Source organism: Bos grunniens, chromosome 24 (genome assembly GCF_055505025.1).
Source record: "Bos grunniens cultivar Pamir isolate PY7600 chromosome 24, Bosgru_T2T1.0, whole genome shotgun sequence".
Taxonomy (NCBI): Eukaryota; Metazoa; Chordata; class Mammalia; order Artiodactyla; family Bovidae; genus Bos; species Bos grunniens.
The window spans coordinates 38,694,771-38,715,990 of NC_141188.1; the positions used below are offsets into that span (position 1 = coordinate 38,694,771).

General features: G+C 47.8%; 1 protein-coding gene across 3 annotated transcripts in view; it reads left to right on the forward strand.

The window, feature by feature from the left end:
• EMILIN2 (elastin microfibril interfacer 2) overlaps positions 1-21,220 on the forward strand; it is a 59,188-nt gene that overhangs the window by 7,667 nt on the left and 30,301 nt on the right. The window lies entirely within an intron of this gene.

Consider the following 21,220-nt stretch of genomic DNA (forward strand, 5'->3'; position numbering starts at 1 on the left):
TGTCTAACAGACAGAGCTTGTTCTCCCTGTTTGGAGTTGTTGCCTCTCGGGTGGTCTCCTCTTTAAAGGCTCTGAATTCCCTAACAAGTTAGAGAAAGGCTGAGGTGCTAAAGAATGAAATAAAGACATACAGTGACCTAAGATGACAATTAAGAAAATGAGACAGTTTAAATCAATTTGTAAACGTGAAGTGAAACCCAGAGGTTGCTTTGGAAGCAGAGCAGTCATGGAGTTTTTTTGGGAAAAAGCACAGGAGAGATTACGGTCGATTTAAAATAGGCGCTTTGGGGCTTCCCTGGGGATCCGGGGGTACGAGTTTGATCCCTGGTCAGGGAACTAAGATCCCACGTGGTGTGGCCAAAAGTTTTAAAAAATAAGTGCTCTGGTTGCTGTGGAGGTTGGTTCCTAGCTCTGCAGGTGTTTGGATGCCCGCGGCGGGTCCATAGAGAGGAGTCAGCCCCAGGTTGCCTTCGCTGAGCTCCAGTCGTGTTTCATCCAGCCAAGAACACGCTGTTTTAATGCTCTGAGAAAAAAAAAATCCTCTTCTTCATGTTGGGAATATTAAGATATTACTCGTGTTTACTGAGTGAATAACGAGGCAGGTGCCGTGCGTGACAGTGAGCTGCTGTTTTACATACTGTTTTCTAAAACCAAAAACTGACAGACTGCCAGTGTTCGGATGACTTCCAGACTGTCACCCAAATGTTCTGATTTATTGTTGGCTACAGGACTGTTTCACTGCCCAGAATTAACTGCTTCCGCGCTTGATGAAGCAGTTTTCTGGACTTAAAAATAACAATGACCCACTTGATAAAATGACACGAGCGTGACTCTGCTGATGAATGATTTTCCTGGGAGAATCTGGAGAGGGACAGAGTGGTTTTCAATGTGCTGGCAGGTCACGTGGGAGGAAAAATAATGAAGTTATTAAAACGAAGCTCACCAACAAGTTTTCTTCCTTCCTTCCTTCCTGTTTTAAAGTGGTGATGGGTGCTGAAAAAAAAGTAGGGAGGTTTCCAACTAACCAAATTCCTGGTTCGAAAATGCTGGAGAAGCAAACTTCTATGGGTGTGTCAAGATCCAGCTGCTCTTTTCTACCCACCCCCACCTAAAAAAATATTAGAAGATTATGGAATACGCCTAAAAATTATTCTTTGCAGCATCAACCTTTCAGGACAGTATGCTTTCCTGAGGATTTAGTTAAAAGAAATTTGAGATGCGTATTTAGATGAAGTCTTCTCAAGCTGATCATTTTGATGAAAGGGAGTTGGCTGTGAGATGTCTCAACTTTTCCCTGACTTCTCCCATCTTCTCCCACTTTTGTGATTGTCTGTGTGGGCCTCATTAGGTTATCTTTGCTCGCAGCTTATTATGAGGTGCCAGAGAATTCCCTCCTGCTTCCAGCTGTTCGCCTGCATCTGCCCAGCACGGATGCTATTAAAGGATCGTGATATAAGGGCCTAGATTTTTTTTTTTTTTTGGGGGGGCCTAGATTTTTTTCTCCCTAAACCGTGGTGGTGAAAATGCCACTTGTTTTCTGCTAACTGAAGCTTTTCCACATATCTTGAAAGTGGAGCCCGAAAGCTGTGGTGGAGATTGCAACAGAGCCCAGGGTGGGGCAGGTTTCACAATCCAGCCCTTCGCGAGGGATCTTTTCACCAGTAAAGTGGTTCCCTGGCTCCAGGCAGTTTCAGCCCTAAGAGCTCTGACACTGGGGGGGCGGGGGGTATGGCGGGGGAGTGAGGGGAATGAGGGCCTTGGGCAGGGAGGGAGGCATCACAAGCCCCTCTGGATGTGTTGAACATTCCAGAAGCTGCTGTCCTGATGGTGCTCAGGCCTGACGTGTACACCAGGTGGCCCACCCCGGAGATGGCCCAGCTGTCATCTGCTGGAGCAGCAGTGTTCCAGGACCACAGCCCAGGGTCAGGGCCTGGCTCCATTGTGATAAACCATAAGCCCGCTCCCATCCCCACACATTGCATCATCTTCTGGCCACTCTCAAGGTATCTGGGAGTCGTTCGGTTGCATCATGGCAAAAAAAACAACTAGTGAGATGAAACACAGATTCCTTGCTCACTGGCGGAGCAGAAGGGAGGGAAGGCAGAAACACCATTCACGGCTCATGTCCAGAACCAAATTGCAAGGCGCCCGCTGAGCCCTCCTTGGCAGAGTCCACTCTGGGAAAGAACAGTCCCAATGAGGAGTCACTCCTTGTCATATTTTTTAAACGCTCATTTACATCTTTGACATTTTGTGTTATTTTACACAAAATGGCAATTTGAAGATAAAAAAGAAAAGTCTGTTTTGAAAAATTTTGTTTTCCATGCCACCTGATGCAAAGAACTGACTCACTGGAAAAGACCCTGATGCTGGGAAAGATTGAGGGTTAAAGGAGAAGAGGGCAGCAGAGAATGAGGTGTTTAGATAGCATCATTGACTCAGTGGACATGAATTTGAGCAAACTCTGGGAGATGGTGGAGGACAGAGGAGCCTGGTGTGCTGCAGTCCATGAGGTTCGCAAAGAGACATGACTTAGCGACTGAATGACAACAGCTTTCAAAAGTACAAAAATAGATATTAGGGCTGAGTTCCCAGTAGAAATAAAGCAATTGGTTGTGTGTTTGAAAAGTAATCTGATACAGTAAAAACAAGAAAATTTTAGTTAAATCCTCATTTTGAAACTCTGAAAAAGACTTAATAATGCTGATTTTGGCTTTTTCTTAACTGAGATTTGTAATTGGACAGTCAAGACTGGCAATTTGCTTCGAAATGCTGATGAGATTTTAAAATACTCAAGTGCATAAATATATATTATATATAAAGTGTAAATAGTATATAAAATATATGTATATATTATATATGCTACATGCAAAGCACACAAACAGCTCTACTGAGGTGTAATTTACATAAACTGTACATATTTAAAGTTGTATGATTTAATATGTATATATACCTGTGAAACCAGCATCACAGTTAGGATATTGAACGCCTCCATCACCCCCAAGAGTGACCTCACACCCCTTATAATCCCTCCCTCCAGTTCCCCTCCCACCCCGCTCCACACTCCCTCCCCAGGCAACTGCTGATGGGTTTGTGTTCTCTAGAGATTTATGTCAAGAGTCATATGCTCTGTACTCACGCATTAGGTTTTTTCATTCAGCTTGGTAGTTTTAAGGCACGTCCGTGTTGTGCTCTGGGTCCCTGGTCGATTACTTTTTACTGTCGAGTAGTATTCCTTTGCGTGTGTCCTCCACCATCTGTGTCTGGTTGTTTGGAAGCTGAGGACTCATGGTAAAATACAGTGTGGAAGCTCACTTATACTGATAGTAAGGGTACTACTCTGATTTTCCCGAAGACCAAATGAGACAGTAAATACGTAACAGATGTCGAACACTGGATGAAACCGTAATGGGGTAAAGAAACACAGGGCCCGTTTCGCCCCGGGGAGATGTTGGATTGAGGCTGCCTAATTAGCATACACCGTTTCGAACTGGCACGAAGCTCAGTAGGGTTGCTGCTGCTGCTAAGTCGCTTCAGTCGTGTCCGACTCTGTGTGACCCCATAGACGGCAGCCCACCAGGCTCCCCCATCCCTGGGATTCTCCAGGCAAGAACACTGGAGTGGGTTGCCATTGCCTTCTCCCAGTAGGGTTAAGTAGACTTATTATTTGAAGACTCTTAGTTCCTTGGTTTCATTAAACAAATATTTTTGTGCCTGGCCTCCGTCTGGCCCAGGTCTAGGCCCCATGGGGACACAGCAAGGAATACGACTTCTCTCTAGCTCTCCAGAAGTTCACGGCCAGTAGGTGACGTGAGACATAAACAGAAGTGTTTATGAAGCAAAAGGTAGGCATGAGGGCTGCAATAAGAGAAGCACAGACAGCGGAGGATGTTCAGCGGCGGAGGAAATTGTTTCCATCTGGGAGGAATCCGCGAGCTTGTTTGCAGGTGGTGACGTTCTAGCAGGGCTTTGAAGGAAGGTTCCAGCTGAAAGATAGATGCAGACGTGAGAGAACACCAGCACAGCCCAGAGAGGACGTTAGCAGGGGCCGAGAGGAGGAGAGAAGGGAGGAGTAAGCCGTGGGGCGCAGGGTAGGTCTGTTCTGGGCCTGGCCCCTTGGCATGTAGATGGTCATCGAATCCGTGGGTGTCTGTCCCGATGCACCCTGTGTATGAGGATATCAGTCATCCTGACGCCCTCGTGTTAACTTGCCCACCTCTGTAAGCCCCTGAATGCATAGTAAATGGCTTCAATCATGTCCAGCTCTGTTGTGGCCCTGGGGACTATAGCCCGCCAGGCTCCTCTGTCCATGGGGCTCTCCAGGCAAGAATGCTGGAGTGGGTTGCCATGCCCTCCTCCAGGGGACCTTCCTGACCAGGGATCAAACCCGCATCTCTTACGGTCTCCTGCGTTGGCAGGAGGGTTCTTTACCACTAGTGCCACTTGGGAAACCCCCTACCTCCAAATAAAGTCACATTCCAAGGTCCTAGGATTCAAACACTGACATATTTTTGGGGTGACAGAGAATTCAAGCTGTAACCCAGGGTTGGGAGTGTGGGTCCTATCATTTAGGCAAAGAGGCACCATGGAGAATTTTAGGTCAAGGACACCAGCAGAGCTCCAGATGTTAATCTGGCAATTTGTGCAAAATGGGTTGGAGAAAGGAGAGGATGGGTGGGGAACAGTGGGAGGGGCTCTGCTGGGAGCCTGGCCGGGTTCCCTGGTAGAGCTGAAGCAAGTGTGGTAGGAGAAGTGGGTCTGGCTGTGGAGGGGTGAGCAGTGACCGAGATGAAATGGCCAGGAGGCCTCTTCTCCGTGATTTGGGGTGAAGAGCAGTCTCTGAGCATGTTAGTCCGTTGTCAATGGTGGGGATAAAAAGGACTGTACCAGAGCACCAGATTTGAGCTCCGTGCGTCATACGGCAAATTTCCATTGGCTATCTAATTTTACATAGAGTGGTGGGATGGAGTGGGAGGGAGTTTCAAGAGGGAGGAGACATACATACACCTATGGCTGATTCATGTTGATATATGGCAGAAACCAACAACAATATTGTGAAGCAACTATCATCCAATTAAAAATGAATTAATTTAACAACAACAAAAAAGGACCATAACTTGTGTTGTTGTTTAGTCACTCAGTTTTGTCCAACTCTTTACAACCCTATGGACTACAGCATACCAGTCTTCCCTTTCCTTCACTATCTTCCGGAGTTTGCGCAAACTCATGTACATTGAGTCAATGATGCCATCCAACCCTCTCATCCTCTGTCACCCCCTTCTTTTGCCTTCAATCTTTACCAGCATCAGGGTCTTTTCCAGTGAGTTGGCTCTTCACATGAGGTGGCCAAAGTATTGGAGCTTCAGTATCAGTCCTCCCAATGAATATTCAGGGTTGATGTACTTTAGGATTGACTGGTTTGCTCTCCTTGCAGTTCAAGGGACTCTCCAGAGTCTTCTCCAACACCACAGTTCAAAAGTACCAATTCTTCAGCACTCAGCCTTCTTCATGGTCCAGCTCTCACATCCGTACATGACTACTGGAAAAACCATAGCTTTGATCTTGTGAGAGAAGGTGAATTTTTTTATGCACTGTCTTTTAGAGGTTGTGGCAGAATTGCCATTATTCACAGAAGGATCAGTTCAGTTCAGTCGCTCAGTCATGTCCAACTCTTTGCGACCCCATGAATTGCAGCATGCCAGGCCTCCCTGTCCATCACCAACTCCCGGAGTTCACTCAGATTCACGTCCCTCGAGTCAGTGATGCCATCCAGCCATCTCATCCTCTGTCATCCCTTTCTCCTCCTGCCCACAATCCTTCCCAGCATCAGAGTCTTTTCCAATGAGTCAACTCTTCTCATGAGGTGGCCAAAGTACTGGAGTTTCAGCTTTAGCATCATTCCTTGCAAAGAAATCCCAGGGCTGATCTCATTACCTCATTATGCATCACCTTTGATCAGGAATCAACTCTAATCTTTCATGTGGGCAGTTGGGTCTATTATTATAGAAGCAGCCCAGAGGGTTAGTCTTACTACAAATTTTTACCTTATGGTAAATACAATAAAATAATTGTATACGTCTTGTCTGATATGACTGGTCTCTGCTGAGATGCCCTAGAACAGTGCCTGTTGCTCTGGGTCATAGACGTCTGTAGGCTCCCGGTAAGTATGATGGTCCCATAGTAGATACTCAGGGAGAGCCATCGTGTGGTCCTGGTGGGCACCCAGAGGATGTTTGCTGAATGAATGGATGAAAGAGAAAGCATGTGAATTGTTTTATTTCTTTCTTTTATTAAGACTACATATTTTTGGAGCAGTCTAAGGTTTACAGCAAAACTGAAGGGACAGTAAGGAGATTGCTCATGTTCCCCCGCCGCCCACATATACCCAGCTTCCACCATTATCAGCTTCCCCTGCAGAGCAGAGCGTCTCTTACAGTTGATGAACCTGCTCTGGTTCATGACAGTCATCCAAAGCACATGGTTTGCATTAGGCTTCATTCTTAGGGAGAGAAAGTTTTTAGCTTGTTTCCCTCCCATTGTGAGGACTCATATGTGCTGAGTTTGGTTTTCATGTTTCAGGCACAGAGACCATAAGTTTGAACAACTGGCCATGGCTTGTGTTTTTAAAATGGAAATCGTGGCATGCACAGACTTTGAAATGATTGTTACAGATGAGTGAAAATGCAGTGGCTTGCAGCTAAAATGAAGGGTTGTGATAGGATAGATTCCCATTAAATCAACCAAAGTAACAATGTGTGTTGTCGTTTAGATTCCAGAGCTGGTCATCTCAGCGTGAGCTTTAAAAGCTTTTGACCAAGGTGTAAGCCTACGTTGCCTCTCTGTGTGAAGTATGATGGAGTTTTGATTTGGGGAGGCTTCATGTTGTCGATTAGTCACTCATTCGTGTCTTACTCTTATGGACTGTAGCCTGCCAGGCTCCTCTGTCCATGGAATTCTCCAGGCAAGAATAGTGGAGTGGGTTGGTATTCCCTTCTCCAGGGAATCTTCCCAACTTAGGAATCGAACCTGCGTGTTACAGGTGGGTTCTTTATCACTGAGCCACCGGGATGGCCCAGGGTTCATGTACACAGCTCTAAGGAATGCTTTCGTGTAATTGGGAGGATACAGTAATCAGAGATAAGAGTGCGTTTTGAGAAAGTTAAATACTGAAAATATAGGGAATTATTTTAAAGATTATTCTTGTGACAGAAATTCTTTGAAAATAGCGTGCTGATATATTTTATTTGTGATAAAGTAAATTGCAGTGACGTCTTGAGTGGTGGGCCAGCCTAGTGCCTGGGTTATCATGAGGATGAGAATTACTACTCAGACCATAGATCTTAGTTGTTTTATTTAAACAAAACAAAATAATGCAATCTAGGTTATTTTTCTTAAATGATTTTTAAAGCGATGGACAGCAAGCGGCAGCCCCTCTTCACCACTTCAGTCTGTATATTTGTCTCCCTCCCCGCTCAATTTACAAGAACCGTGATGCCCTGAAGCGTTTCTCCAGGTTGTTACACCCTATCGTTCTACAGCGCCTGCATACTTGGGTTCTGGGCTGGTTTTCTCAGAAAAACATCACACCCTCAAATTCCTTCCGAAAGGACTTCTCTGGTGGCGCAGTGAATAAGAATCCGTCTGCCAGCACAGAAGAGATGGGTTCAATCCCTGGTCCGGGAAGATTCCACATGCTGCACAGCCATCAAGCCCGTGCGCCACAACTGCTGAGCCTGTGCTCCAGAGCCCGTGCTCCTCAACAGGGGAGTCACTGCAGTGAGAAGCCCGCGCTCCACAACTGGAGAGTAGCCGCTGCTCGCCGCAACTAGAGGAAGCCTGTGCAAAGTAACTAAGACCCAGTGCAGCCAAAAATAAGTTAATTTTGTTTTTAATTCCTTAAGAAAAAAATCAAGTTCCACAAGCCAGCCTGAGCATGAGGATTCAGTGAAGACTGCAGCAACACAAGCAGCTTGGCAGACATGGCAGATGCTTCCAACCTTAAAAATCCACTGGCCACTCTGAGTCTCCTTGGAGTAAAATTCCTCCTCACTTTCTTCTCCTCCATGGCCTCCATCACCCTTTTCTATTTAAAAGCAAATAAGCACAATTCTTCTTTCCCTACCCCTGGCCCTCTACTTGTCTACACCTTCAGGCTGGAGGCGGGCTGGCTGTGGCACCATCTTCCAAAGCAGAGTTCTGCTCCTTATAAGCAGAGGGCAGTTGGCTGTCAATGTCTTGACCTTGTTTGTCTTACGTGTGGATTTGAAAATCATAAGGTAGCACTGGCGTTACCTGGACAATGTGAGAAATATTAAACTAGGTTGTAACACTTGGTCCTTCTCCCCCACAGTGTGGTCATAAATTAGAAAAGAAACACAAGCCATGTTTTCAATTCCCAGATTATTTTTTTAAACTGAGAATGAATTACCCCCAAAGAAAGAACATGGTTTTATATCTGTGGAGAAACTCCTACTGTCTTAGGATTTTCTGAGCTTCTAAGTGATTTCCACCAAGTTCCAGGTGAGGCATCTTTAAGAGCTGACCACCATCCATGGTCTTCATCCAAAGGCCCAACATTGACTACAGATGGGGTATCGTAGCCAGTTCCCCTTTGAATGGAAAAGCGATACAGTGGTCCTTTGGGCTCCACAGGGGATTAGTTCTGGGACATCCCGTGAAACCAAAATCCATGGATGCTCAAGTCCTTTATGTAAAATGGTGTAATACTTGCATAGAACCTACACATATCCTCCTGTATACTTTTAATTGTGTCTGGATAACTCATAATACAGCATAAATGCTATGTAAGTACTTACAGTAGCTGGGTGTGTGACAAATTCCTTTTGCTTTTTTGAAACTTTCTGGAATTTTCTCTTCCATGAATACTTACTTTTTTTTTTTTAATGTATTTATTTATTTTTGGCTGTGCTGGGTCTTTGTTACTGTGCGGGCTTTTCTCTAGTCGTGGCAAGCGGGGCTGCTCTCCAGCTGTGGTGCATGGGCTTCTCACTGCGGTGGCTTCTCTTGTGGAGCACAGGCTCTAGGGCTTCCCTAGCTGCAGCGCGTGGACTCCGTAGTTTTGGCTCTCAGGCTCTAGAGCACAGGCTCAGTAGTTGTTGCTCCAAGGCATGTGGGATCGTCCCAGATCAGGGATCGAATCCACGTCTCCTGCATTGGCAGGCAGATTCTTTACCACTGAGCCACCAGAGAAGCCCTTCCATGAATACTTTCAACCCATGGTCGATTGATCTGAATGTACCGAGAACACCTGGTGGGCAGCTGCAAGGGGGAGGGCAGCTGGCAGACGTGGAAGCTGAGAGAGAAAAGAAAGCACGGAGTGACCAGAGCTGAGGGAGGGAGGTTGCCAAACAAGACAAAGGACATGGAAGAAAAGCTTTCAAAATTATTGTGACTTCTGCAGGAGAATTTGAGGAAATCATGCTGCTTCTTTTTTTAAAAAAAAAAAGAGGAAATAATCAAAAGAGTTATTCAGCGGCTCTGAGAAGAAAGATCTGGATTTCTGAACCACAGAAAATCGCCCTTGGGCTGAGCGTCACGCCAAAGGCTGAGGCTGCAGCTGTTCTTGTGTCCACACCGTGGGAACCTGGGGTCTGTGCGCGCGGGGAGGGATGGGGTGGAGGCCGCCACTCTCTGGTCCTGACTCCAGGAATCAGGGGACGGGGTGTGGCTTTGAGAAGTGGAATCATATAGACTGTAGTGGGAAAAGCAGCCTGCTGCAGCCTTGGCCCTTCCCCAAAGAATTTCTTTAGGGTATTGTGGGCCTTTGTTAATGTTGGATTATTCAGCCTCCAGAAAGCTGGGGCTGCGCTTGGGCCTTGGGGGCCCCCCACACTTGCTGGCTATTACCCAGCTGTGGACTGGTGTTCCATCGTGTATTTCCCCAAGTGAAGAAGTTAAAGCTAAGAATGTGGACTCCTTGGAACACACGTATAAGCTGTATTTCATGCTGCTGGGCGCGCCCTGCACTTGGAAATGACGTCATTTTTAGCAATGAGAGTCTGCTCCGAGGGAAAGCACCCCCACTCTTATAGTAAATCTGAAAATGACACTTCACTGTCGATTGCAGCTGAGTTGGGACAGCCTCATGGTTGAGTCACTGGACATTTCTCCAGTCGACTTTGTCTTAGGAACTTGTTCTGTCCTCAGGGTTAAGAAGGGTGATCAGTTGTGGAAAGCTTTTACTTATTTGCTGTATGATCAGACCATAAAACAAAGAGGATTTTGGGGTTTGAAATCTAACTTGCCATCATAAGTACCCAAGGAAAATACTTCAAGAGGAAACAGGAAAAGAAACAGCTTACAATTGTGGTTTCTCCAGCAATTATCAATATCAGTAATCTCAGATATGCAGATGATGGGCTTCCTGGGTGTAGTGGTAAAGAACCCACCTGCTAATGCAGGAGATGGAAGAGACCTGGGTTCAATCCCTGGGTCGGGAAGATCCCCTGGAGAAGGGAATGGCAACCTGCTTCAGTATTCTTGCCTGTAGAATCCCATGGACAGAGGAACTTGGCAGGCTACAGTCCATGGGGACACAAAGAGTTGGACACAACTGAAGCCACTTAGCACATGCAGATGACACCACTCTTATGGCAGAAAACAAAGAAGAACTAAAGAGCCTCTTGATGAAGGTGAAAGAGGAGAATGAAAAAGCTGGCCAACTCAACATTCAAAAAACAAAGATCATGGCATCCAGTCCCATCACTTCATGGCAAACAGAAGGGGAAACAATGGAAACAGTAACAGACTTTATTTTCTTGGGCTCCAAAATCACTGCAGATAGTGACTTAAAGCCATGAAATTAAAAGACGCTTGCTCCTTGGAAGAAAAGCTATGACAAACATAGATGGCGTATTAAAAAGCAGAGACATTATTTTGCTGACAAAGGTTCATATAGTCAAAGCTATGGTTTTTCCAATAGGATATGAGAGTTGGACAATAAAGAAGGCTGAGCACTGAAGAATTGATTCTTTCTAACTGTGGTGTTAGAGAAGACTCTTGAGAGTCTCTGGGACTGCAAGGAGATCCAACCAGTCCATCCTAAAGGAAATCAGTCCTGAATATTCATTGGAAGGACTGATGCTAAATCTGAAGCTCCAGTACTTTGGCCACCTGATGCGTAGAGCCAATTCATTAGAAAAGACCCTGATGCTCTGAAAGATTGATGGCAAGAGAAGAAGGGGATGACAGAGGATGAGGTGGTTGGATGGCATCACTGACTCAATGGACATGAGTTTGAGCAAGCTCTGGGAAATGGTGAAGGATGGGGAAGCCTGGCGTGCTGCAGTCCATGGGGTTGCAAAGAGTCAGAGACAACTGAGCAACTGAACAACAGCAAATATCTCCTTTGTTTTGGGAAAGAGACAATCTCCTATATGTACATTTTCATTTTCAACACATTGCTTTGGTCTAAGAGCTGCGATTTAAGAAATGTACCAAGCTATATTGTAATTTGATTTATTGTTTTTTTAATTATCTTTTTGGTGGCCGTGCTGAGTCTTCATTGCTGTGCGTGGGCTTGCTGTGGTTGCAGAGAGCAGAGGCTAGTCTTGAGCTGTGTTGCTTGGACGTCTCACTGCAGTGGCTTCTCTTGTTGTGCAGCATAGGCTCTAAGTGCAAGGACTCAGTAGTTGTGACACACAGGCTTAGTTGCTCTGAAACATGTGGAATCTTCCCAGACCAGGGATCAAACCCGTGTTCCTCTGCATTGGGAGGCGAGCTCTTAACGACTAGACCACTAGGGAAGCCCTGTAATCCGGTTTTAATCAGGGCTCACCAATCTGACTTCGAGATCCATTAGGTACATTTTCAGAAATATATTTGCCCAAGCCTTTTGACTTTTAAAGCTTAGATGGATCCACCTAAGGAGTCAAGTAAAATATTTAGCATTTCTTTTCTTTCATGTTATTAATTTCTCCATCAGTTCAGTTCAGTTGCTCAGTCGTGTCCGACTCTTTGCGACCCCATGCACTGCAGCACGCCAGGCCTCCCTGTCCATCACCAACTCCCGGAGTTCACCCAAACCCATGTCCATCGAGTCGGTGATGCCATCCAACCATCTCATCCTCTGCCGTCCCCTTCTCCTCCTGGCCTCAATCCCTCCCAGCATCAGAGTCTTTTCCAATGAGTCAACTCTTCACATGAGGTGGCCAAAGTACTGCAGTTTCGGCTTTAGCATTAGTCCTTCCAATGAACACCCAGGACTGATCTCCTTTAGAACGGACTGGTTGGATCTCCTTGCAGTCCCAGGGACTCTCAAGAGTCTTCTCCAACCCACACTTCAAAAGCATCAATTCTTTGGTGCTCAGCTTTCTTCACAGTCCAAATCTCACATCCATACATGACCACTGGAAAAATCATAGCCTTGACTAGACGGATCTTTTTTGGCAAAGTAATGTCTCTGCTTTTGAATATGCTATCTAGGTTGGTCATAACTTTCCTTCCAAGTAGTAAGCGTCTTTTAATTTCATGGCTGCAGTCACCATCTGCAGTGATTTTGGAGCCCAAGAAAATAAAGTATGACACTGTTTCCACTGTTTCCCCATCTATTTCCCATGAAGTGATGGGACCAGATGCCATGATCTTTGTTTTCTGAATGTTGAGCTTTAAGCCAACTTTTTCACTCTCCTCTTTCACTTTCATCAAGAGGCTTTTTAGTTCCTCTTCACTTTCTGCTATAAGGGTGGTACATCTGCATATCTGAGGTTATTGATATTTCTCCCGACAATCTTGATTCCAGCTTGTGCTTCTTCCAGCCCAGCATTTCTCATGATGTACTCTGCATAGAAGTTAAATAAGCAGGGTGACAATATACAGCCTTGACGTACTCCTTTTCCTATTTGGAACCAGTCTGTTGTTCCATGTCCAGTTCTAACTGTTGCTTCCTGACCTGCATACAAATTTCTCAAGAGGCAGGTCAGGTGGTCTGGTATTCCCATCTCTTTCAGAATTTTTCACAGTTTCTTGTGATCCGCACAGTCAAAGGCTTTGGCATAGTCAATAAAGCAGAAATAGATGTTTTTCTGGAACTCTCTTGCTTTTCCGATGATCCAGCGGATGTTGGCAATTTGATCTCTGGTTCCTCTGCCTTTTCTAAAACCAGCTTGAACATCTGGAAGTTCACAGTTCACGTATTGCTGAAGCCTGGCTTGGAGAATTTTGAGCATTACTTTCTAGCATGTGAGATGAGTGCAATTGTGCGGTAGTTTGAGCATTCTTGGGATCTAATTAGAAATGTGTTGTGTAGCAGAAAAAGATGAGAATTGTGATTAAAAATTTGTATTGGAGTATAGTTGATTTACAATTTTGCTTTAGTTTCTGCTGTACACAAAGTGAATCAGTTATACATGTACATATATCCACTCTTTTTTAGATTCTTTTCCCATATAGACCATTGCAGAGTATTGAGTAGAGTGCTGTGCTCTACTGTAGGTCCTTATTAGTTATCTACTTTAGACAGAGTGGTGTGTATATGTTACTCCTGATCTATAGGTGATGTGCTTTACCCTGTAAGAAGGCTCTCTGGTTTCTTCACTCAATCTCATGTGGCAGGGTGGAGGGTGCTTTTCCCAATGTGGACGATCAGCATTAGATGGGACACAGGGATCAGAATCACTTCCTTAGCTCGTCTTGTCCATACACACGGTTTCAAATGGCTGACTTTTGGATCATCCGTGGACACGGTGGACTTGGATGGGAAGTACTTCTTCTGCTTGTGCAGAACCCCTTTTCCTTCACACAGTTCTGAAATCCCTTCCAGCTTCAAACTCTACAACCTCCATAGTATTTACTTTTGGCAAACTGCTAATTCAATAAAAAAACTCACTTAATTATTCACTGATTGGCAGGACAGCAAACAAACAAAAAAAAATCCATTTGTCAGAGGCGGGTCCTAGAACATCAGTCCACTGTCTTGGCCATTTCTCAATTGGAAAACCGGGCCCAACTTTGTAAAAGGGAATTACTCTGTAAAAAGGAAATTGTGACCCATGCCACCACACGGGTGAGCCTCAGGTGAAGGGGATCAGGACAGACCACCTCAAAACCTACCACTTTGGCATACTGATTATTCTGAGCTGAAAGCTGTTGAGAAACCACCGAGACAAGACCTTTCTTTAAAAAAAAAAATTATTTATGACTGCGCTGGGTCTTCATTGCTGCATGCAGGCGCTCTAGTTGTGGTGAGTGGGCTTCTCAGTGAGGTGGCTTCTCTTGCTGTGCAGCACGGGCTCTGGGATGTGCCGGTTCAGGAGTTGCGGCCATGAGCCGAGTTGCCTTGCGGCATGTGGAATCCTCCTGGACCAGGGACTGAACCCATGTCCCCTGCATTGGCATGTGGACTCCCAACCACTGGACCACCAGGGAAGCCCAAGACAAGACCTTTCTGAAATCCCCATTGATGCCCCAAAGCATCACCTGTACAGGGATGAGAGGAGGGAACCTTATCACCGGAGGCAGAGAACAGCACCGGCAGGAGTCTGCCTAAACAAACCTAAGACGGCCCACATCACCTGTTCCTTTCCTACCCAAATCCCCATGATTTATTGCTTCTTGAAGCCTGAACCCTCTTTTCTCTGTCTGGTGCCTTCTCTGCAATTGATCACCTTTTGTTAAAATGGTACCTAAGGCTCTGAGTCTAACTGCTGCTTTGAGTTTTCACTTCTTTCCCATGAGGCCTCCTGGGCACATAAAAATATTAACATCAATAAAATTTGTATGTCTTTTTCTCCTGTTAATCTATCTTTTGTCAGTTTGATTCACAGGCCCCAGGAACACACATAAGAGGGTAGAAAGTGTTAGTCCCTCAGTCATGTCTGACTCTTTGCAACCCCATAGACTGTAGCCCGCCAAGTTCCTCTGTCCATGGGATTTTCCAGGCAAGAATACTGGAGTGGGTTGCCATTCCCTTCTCCAGGGGATCTTCCCGACCCACAGATTGAACCTGAGTCTCCAGCATTGCAGGCAGATTCTTTACCATCTGAACCACCAGGAAAGCCCCATAAAAGGGTAGAAGAAAAGTTTTTTCCTCTCCTACAGGGACATTATGCTAAGTAACACAAAGCCAGTTACAAAAGGACAAATACTATGTGATTCTACTTACATGATGTACTGAGAGCGGTCAGATTTATGGAGACAAGAAGAATGTGGTTGCCAGGGGCTGGGAGGTGGGGGCTGGGGAGTTAGTGTTTAATATGGGTTCAGAGTTTCAGTTTAGGGTGATAAAAATGTTCTGTAGATGGTGTTGATGGTGGTGGTGATGTTTGTACAACATTGTGAATGTACTTGTGCCACTGAACTGTGCTGTGAAAAATGGCCAAGACAGTAAACTGTGGGTAATGTGTATTTTAACCATAGTTTAAAAAAAAAAAAAAAAAGTGGAATTGCTGTGTCCAGTCTGAACTGCTCTGTGGAAAACCTGGAGCAGTAGCTGTGTGTCAGACACCCAAGTCGGCCCTGAGTGCTCATTCGGAAACTTCTCGAGTTTACATGTGTGGACTTTCCTTGTCCCTGGAAAGTGAAAAAAAGTGAAAATGTTAGTCAGTCTTGTCCGACTCTTTGCAACCCCATGGACTGTGACCCCCCAGGCTTCTCTGTCTATGGGATTTCCCAGGCAAGAATACTGGAGTGGGTTGCCATTTCCTTCTCCAGGGGTTTTCCAGACTCAGGAACTGAACCCCTGTCTCCTGCTCCAGGGGAGGAGGTTATTTCCCCAGACCTAGGTGCTCCCTACTCGGGAGAGGGAAGCGCCTCTTCTCCATTGTCTGTCCCATTCTGAATGATCCTGTGTGGAACCACACACGTGGAATGAAGCAACAAGAGCTGGCTCCAGGTTCTTTGGGGCTAGCCAGTGTCTGGAGGACGGAGAGGAATTTACTAGAAAGCCTATTCTTGGGAGAAATCCCAGTCAAGTGAGTGTCCCCCAGGGGCCGCCAGGCTTTCCATTTGTGTGGAGTGTAAAATAAAAACAGGTAAACACTGAATGCAGGGAAAGGACCCGTGCCTCGTGTAACCGCTGTGCAACGGGTCCTGTACCAGTAACGAGTGGTTATTTCAAGGGCACGTGTTCCCTTTGCTGCTGGGGACACGGGAGGAGAAATCAGATGAACAGATAGACATAGGCCCATTGCTGTTCCCTTGACAATCTTGTGACTGTCTTGGCCAGCCCTGTCCTGCAGAACTTTCTGTGGTGATGGAGACGTTAACGTTGTTTATCTAACACTGGCCACTGTGGCTGCAAAGCATGTGAAATGTGGATAGTGTGAGCAACTAGATGTTCAGTTTAATTTGATTTTAATCAGTTTATATTTAAACAGCTGCCCCAGATAACAGCTGTCTTCTTGGAAAGCACAGTGCTGGCTTACCTTCTGGTGTTGAGTCTTGTCCTGTTCCCATGACTGTGGACCCTGGGGCTTGATTGGGTTCTGGTAGGACTCCGGAGGGCTTCCCTGGTGGCTCAGCAGTGAAGAGTCCACCTGCCAGTGCAGGAGATGCAGGTCTAATCTCTGGGTCAGGAAGATCCCCTGGAGAAGGGAATGGCAACCCACTCCAGTATTCTTGCTTGGAGAATCTCATGGACAGAGAAGCCTGGTGGGCTACAGTCCATGGGGTCGCAAAAAGTCAGACTCTACTTACAGACTCAACAACAACAACAGGACTCAGGAAGCCACTTCTTCTGGCTGAGACCTGGGGGTCGATCACTCTGGGGCTTTAATTTTTATTTATTTTTGGCTGTGCTGGGTCTCAGTGCTGCAAAGGCTTTTCTTGAGTTGCAGTGAGCAGGGGCCCACTCTCTAGCTGGGGCACACAGGCTTCTCATTGCAGTGGCTTCTCTCGTTCTGGATCACGGGCTCCAGGGCACACGGGTTTCCGTAGTTGTGGTGCACAGGCATACTGCCCTGTGTCATGTGGGATCTTCCCCGACCAGGGATTGAACCTGTGTCCCCTGCATTGGCAGGTGATTCTTATCCGCTGGACCACGAGGGAAGTCCACTCTGGGTTTTTCTGTATGGACATTGGACTCTCCCAAACCTGGTCAAAGGTGGGCCTAGTGTCATTAATTAATTGTTTGATCAATCAGTTATTGATTAGCAATTAATAAGTTATTTATTCAGCACAGTAGGACAGTGTGAAAAACGGGGACATTATGGGGAACAGAGCCACCAGGCATTCTTGCTTGCTTGGAGTTTTTGAGCTGCAGAGAGAAGGATGAATTCTGAACGAGCACATTCAACTGTAATTGGAAACAGGTGAGGGAAGGTCTCACCTCCTGCTAGGAAGGCATCTTCATGGGGATGACATCAACTGGAAGCACGGTCACTTTTTCCCCTTGTGTGTTAACAGGGACACTTCCCGTCACATGGTCCCTGAGTTTTGAGTCAACTTTTCTAGTCCTTTTCTCCCACCTGCCTTCTCATTAGCATCTCCTGGGCTCATCTGGTGCCTTGACCCAAGGGAACTTGTAAAAATGGTGAACTCTTGTCTCACCCTCCCCCGCAAAAAAAAACCCAAAAGGACTTCAGAGGAGAGGAGGGGAGTTAGGTGGGGCTGTAGGGCAGCTCATTGCCTGCCCGCCCCCCACCCTGCCCCCAGGGGGGCCTGAGGCAGCTGGTCAGGGCTCCCCAGGGCACAGGATGCTGTTCCAGTCCTGACCCGAGGCTGGGATGGGGGCCAAGGCTCCAGCCCTGCCTGCCATGACTCTGTCCCTTTGGCTGCAGGCCCTCCTTGGCTGCCCCAGCTGGGTGCAGCTCGCTGATTCAGTGAATGTCTATGGAGCATCATCCTAGCCCCAGTCCAGGGGCTCCATTCACTCCCTGCCAGAGTCTGGGTGCTTCTCAATTCTGGCTGTACTCAGCCATTATGTGGGGAGTTTCTGCAAGGTACACATGCCTGGGGACCCCCTGCTCCAGACCAATGAAATCAGAATTTTGAGGATAAAGGCCTGGACATATTTAAAAAGTTCCCTGGGGAATTCCCTGGTGGTACGGTGGATGAGAATCCGCCTGCTAATGCAGAGGACACAGGTTCGATCCCTGGACCAGGAAGATCCCACTTGCTGCTGGCCAGGTGAGCCCATGCACCACAACTAGAGTGGCACCCCACCCCTGCCTCGTTCACCGCAACTTGAGAAAGCCTGTGTGCAGCAACAAAGACCCAGAGCAGCCAAAAATAAATGAATAATAAAATTTTTTTTAAAAAGCTCCTTGGTAGGAATACTGTTCCACAAAGCCAGAGTGATGGGGAGCAGGCCTGGGGATGCTACTTGGGGCCTCCCCACCCTCCGGGGAGCCCCCTGGTTGCCCTTGGAGGAGTGGCAACCCCGTTTCTTGGGGATACCCTAGAAATGTTGTGGGACCAAACAGCCCCTGCCTCCCCCATGACACCCCCCTCCCCCCAGCTGAGGCCTGGGAACCCGCAGATGCCTCGGGCATTGTATCCTCCTATGCAGGGAGGTGGCCGTGAGCTTTCCCACAGTGGAGGTGGCCCCGGATGGCTTCCAGCTGTCCCGGGGCTGGAAACTTGGTGGGAGACGCGGCCAACCTGAAGTCCATTGAAACCAGAAACCCTACAGCAATGGGAGTGGGGCGAGTGGAGAAGGCGGTGCTCCAGGGAGCTTTCCTAACTTAAAGAGCTGGCTCTGAAATCATCACTGCCTTCAGGGAGAAGAATGAAGTGTGTTGGAGAACTGAGCACTTTCTTGGGCAGTGAGGGGCTAAGGCCCCTGGCTCAGGTCGGGTGGGGTGGGGTGGGGGTCGTCCCTCGTCCACCGGCGTCAGAGCCCCTCCTCGCGGCTCAGCTGCGGTCAGAGGGCTTACTGTGGGCTGTCATCACCTGGCACACGAACAAAACTCCTGAGCAAACATATTTTCACGTTCAATCCTAAATGCTCAGAGGAACCAGGTTTTCCTGAGATCACACATTTTTCCAGCATTAGGCTGTGGTTGAGCAAAACAATGAAATGGGATTTTTCTTTCTTTTCCTGTAGTTTCTGGGGCCACACAGAAGATGCTTTGGGTAGGTGGGGTGCCAGGTTGGGGGAGAGGGCAAGAGTGTAACCTGGACCAAATTAGATACTCAGGCTGCCTTCTCACCCAGCCTTCTGGAACATCTCCGAGTGGGTGGGGTGGCTTTGAATTTAGGGCAGTTGCCAGGCAGACTGGTGGCTTCCACGTGCTGGGAGGGCCATGGCGGGTGTAGGGGAGAACATGGGTTTAAAGCCGGTCCTGGCCCTTCCTGGGGCTTCCCTAGTGACTTAGATGGTAAAGAATCCACATGTAATGCAGGAGACCCGGGTTTGATCCCAGGGTTGGGATGATCTCCTGGAGAAGGGAATGACAACCCATTCCAATATTCTTGCCTGGAGAGTCCTGTGAACAGAGGAGCCTGGTGGGCTGCAGTCCATGGGGTTGCAAAAGAGTCAGACACAACTGAAGTGACTGAGCATACATGCATTCTGGCCCTTCCTGACCATTGGGAGGAGTCACTTAACCTCTCTGAGCCTCTCTTTTCCCAGCTGTGAGCACGGGATGGTGTTCTCAGTGGGATCTTGATGGGGAATGTAGGAGGAATGAGAATGAAGGGCCTAGGAGGGGGCTTTTGCCTCTGCTTTGCCCCCCAACCCCTTGAGCAGCCCTTTTCTGTTTTATTTATTGGGTTTTCACATCAGTTTTCCCCAAAAAGGCTCCCACCCAAGCATCTCAAAATCCACACACCCAGGCTGCATCAGAGACCAGTCATAACAGAGCCTCTGAGGCCGAGCCCGGACATGGGCGGTCTTTCACAGGTCCCTGGTGAATGTGACACGTGGCCAAGGTTGAGAACCATGCCCTCAAGACCAGGTGTGGTGACACTCCTGCCCGGCAGCGCTGTCGCCGGCCCCCCTAGAATTCCGCAGGGTCGCCTTGCCTGTCCTGGCCGGGGGCAGTGCCTGGCTCGTACGGTTCTGTGTCATGCTCGGGCCCCTCAGCCGGGGTGCCAGAAGTCTGTGACGTTCAGCCACTTGTGATTCTCTCAGGAATGTGACTTTGAACTCTGCCTGCCGTGAGGCCAGGGCCTGAGGCGGAGTCCTTTGGCTGGCTTGAGGCCCCTTGAGGAACAACACGAAAAGGGAGCTGACTGCTAGTGCTGGGGTCAGAAATGAAGAGCAACTGACGAGACTCAAGAAAGCTGGGGTTGCCGTCGGCAGGAGAAGCCAAGGTGGACGAGGGGCTGCTCGCCTCTGTGCTGTGAGCAGGGCCCCTGGGGGTGAACTCCGGCTTGACCCCCCCGGGCGCCCAGGGGTCCTGGATCAGCTCTCTGCTCTGGGCTGCGGTCCAGCCCTGGGTCTGACGGACTTTCCAGCTTGTTGCCAGGGTCTCTGTGAGATGCATGAGTGCACATGAGTTAGTGTTAGTCGCTCAGTCGTGTCCGACTCTTTGCAACCCCATGAACTGTAGCCCTCCAAGCTCCTCTGTCCTGGGGATTCTCCAGGCAAGAATACGGGAGTGGGTTGCTACTTCCTTCTCTAGGGGATGTTCCCAACCCAGGGATTGAACCTGGGTCTCCTGCATTGCAGGTGGATTCTTCAACATCTGAGCCACCAAGATCTCAACACAAATAGTATGAGGTGGGTCTGCAGAGGCCCTGCTCCCTTTGCCAGGTGTCAGGAAAGAAGGTGCCAAGATAAATACATGGGGGGTGGGAGGCGAGGGTGCCAGGCATGTTGTGTGTAAAACACTAACCAAATGGGCCTGACTTGGCCTGGGATAATCTCCACCAAGCAGCAAATTGTCAAATAGAAGTTTGTCAGTGAAGTGAAAGCCCAGTTTTTGAAAACTGTCCACATCCAGTGAGAGTCACACCTTCTTCCCTGGTGGCTCAGATGGTAAGCAATCTGCCTGCAATGCAGGAGACTCCAGTTCAATCCCAGGGTCAGGAAGATCTCCTGGAGAAGGGTATGGTAACCCATTCCAGTATTCTTGCTGGAGAATCCCCAGGACAGAGGAGCTTGGCGGGCTACAGTTCATGGGGTTGCAAAGAGTCGGACACGACTGAGCGACTAACACTCTCCGTACTCTCAATGAGAGTCATGGGCCAGGGTTTTCTGAGTTGTCTGTTTCTCCAGCCTTTCAAGGGAGGGGAGCTGGGGGCAGGTGGATCCAAGAGATGGAGGAAGGAGGTGGGGGGAAGAGCTGAACTGGAGGAGACCGGTGACCCCTTGGGG